The sequence below is a fragment of the Oratosquilla oratoria genome, chromosome 36 (genome assembly GCF_046742065.1).
Source record: "Oratosquilla oratoria isolate Oo_2021 chromosome 36, ASM4674206v1, whole genome shotgun sequence".
In the NCBI taxonomy this organism is placed as follows: Eukaryota; Metazoa; Arthropoda; class Malacostraca; order Stomatopoda; family Squillidae; genus Oratosquilla; species Oratosquilla oratoria.
In genome coordinates, this window is record NC_134812.1 from 35,872,098 (window position 1) to 35,874,597 (window position 2,500).

The window sequence follows — 2,500 nt, forward strand, 5'->3', positions numbered from 1 at the left end:
ACATATATATATATATATATATATATATATATATATACATACATATACCAAGTCTTTTTCCCCCTTACAAGGGGGGTAGCCAAAAAGAAAAAGGCATAAAATCACTCCCACCCATTCCATCCCTGAATACACTCCACACCCCTCCACCCTCCCTCTTATCTTAGCACCTCCTGAATGACGGGTCATCCCTGCACCTTGTCCACTGCCCTGGGTCAGAAGCAGTGTCGCAAGACACAGCACATCTACAGCAGGGCCGCTTCATTAAATCGGCGACCCCCCTTCTCCGTCCCCCCATTGCATAAAATGAGAGGACGGGGAGAAATCCCTTCGGGCTGCGTCAAATTTTGCTCACACATACTACCTCACCCCCCATCCACCCACCCATTCCACCTCATGCAATCACAACATCATCCATATACAACCATTCTCCATTCACCCCTGTCTTCTGTCCTCTCCCGTCCTTCCTCAACAGACATTCCCCTCTTCCCCAAAGCCCCCTTCACCCCATCCATCCACCTCATCCTAGGACGTCCCCTCATGTTCACTCCCTCCACATCTGCCTTCCACACCTCTTTTACTAGTCTTTCTTTACTCATTCTTTCCATGTGTCCAAACCATCCTAATATTCTTTCATCAACCCTATCTCCCAGCTCCTTTTCCACCCCTGTTCTCTTCCTCACCTCCTCATTTCTCACTCTATCTAGCCTAGTAACCCCCATCATACTTCTCAGACACCTCATCTCAAACACATTCAAACTCCTCTCTTCTTCTCTTATGTTCCATGTTTCTGCCCCATACAGTGCTGTTGGCACAATCACTCCTTCATACAGTCTCCTCTTAGCATCCATTCCCAGATGTCTATTCCTCATTACACTCTTTAATCCACCAAGGCATTTACTCGCTTCTCTCAATCTACATTCTACCTCCACTTTCACTCCACCTTTCCCTGCCACATTTGCACTCAAGTATCTAAAAATGTCCACTTCCTCCAGTTGCTCTCCCTTAATGCTCACTTCCAGTCTACTGCCACTTTCACCCCTTGTACATCTCATCACCTTACTTTTACCCACATTTATCTTTAGCTTTCTTCTATCACATACTCTCCCAAACTCTGCCACCAACTTCCTCAATCCCTCCTCCGATCCTGCCACAAGCGCAGTGTCGTCCGCAAACAACAGCTGGCTCACCTCCCACTTTTCTCTATTTTCTTTAACCATTTCCAATCCCTTGCCCACTACCCTTGCCTTTACCTCTCACACCACCCCATCCATGTATAAATTGAACAGCCAGGGCGACATAACGCATATATATCAATATATATGCATATATCTGGCTCTCCTTATTCCACAGTTTAGATCCCCCTCAGTATATTTAATTTTCACACACACACACACACACACACACACACACACACACACACACACACACACATATGCTCCCACGAGCTGTACACATACCGGTACATCACTTCCGTGCATGTTTATGCATTCCATAAGTTTAGCAAAGCTTTAATTCAGAGCAATTAGGCACAGCGCGAAATAATGCGCTCCTTGACCTCTCCCTAATTACCAGAGTTAATTAAACCATACAGGGGGGCACGGACCGTACGGCCATAACTGCTCTCCTAATTAAAATGTTGCAGTCCAAGCTAAGTAGGTCAATAGGCATACCTGAGTCCCCGCAAATGCAGATGCATTGTCAATTAAATGCATCCTAATTCATCCAGGATATACACAGCACATTTAGGTCCTTTAGTCAGACCTTGAATCTCCTCTTTATCATTTTGATGGTTCAATTTCTCCCAAAGTTAGATGTTCTTTTTCAGCTAAGGGTTGGCTTGGTATATAATGGGATATCTATCAGCGAAAAATCCTTTTCTTCAGTTTCATTTAAACAAGGTTTTCAGGTATTGCCACTCTGTCATTAGGCATGCAGCATGTTCACATTACGGCAATGGTACATGTTTTGTTTGGGTGTGTGTAAATGCTCACCTAACTCCTGTGTAAACATATATCGATGGTTCTATATGTACCGAAAGCCATTATGTGTACAGATATAGAAGAAGTGTGGCTTAACGCTTCTATACAGGAGTATCCTTTTCATTTTGTACAGCTGGGAGGTAACCCTTTGTTAAAAAAGGGAGACATACTCAACTCGATTAACCCCTATTCCTAACCAGAAAGTACCCTGTTTTCTAGAAAACGCCATATTTTCCAACTAAGTAACATTCTTCTGGCACGGAAGTTGATTAGCATAGATACGCTTTGATAATTTTTTAGACCCTGCGGGCAGTCCATGGGGATTTTGAAATTGGCCTGGCAAGGTCGCGTGAAGATTTTTCTTGCGTTCACTATTACTGACATCGAGATGTATACATGACTACTGACGTCAGCGTCACATAATGCAAACAATGTTAATACGTCAGTCCCACCATTGTATACGGCGCCAGTGATGTTCACGTTACAAAACGTAGATAGAGCTAAAGATGTCATTGATACCA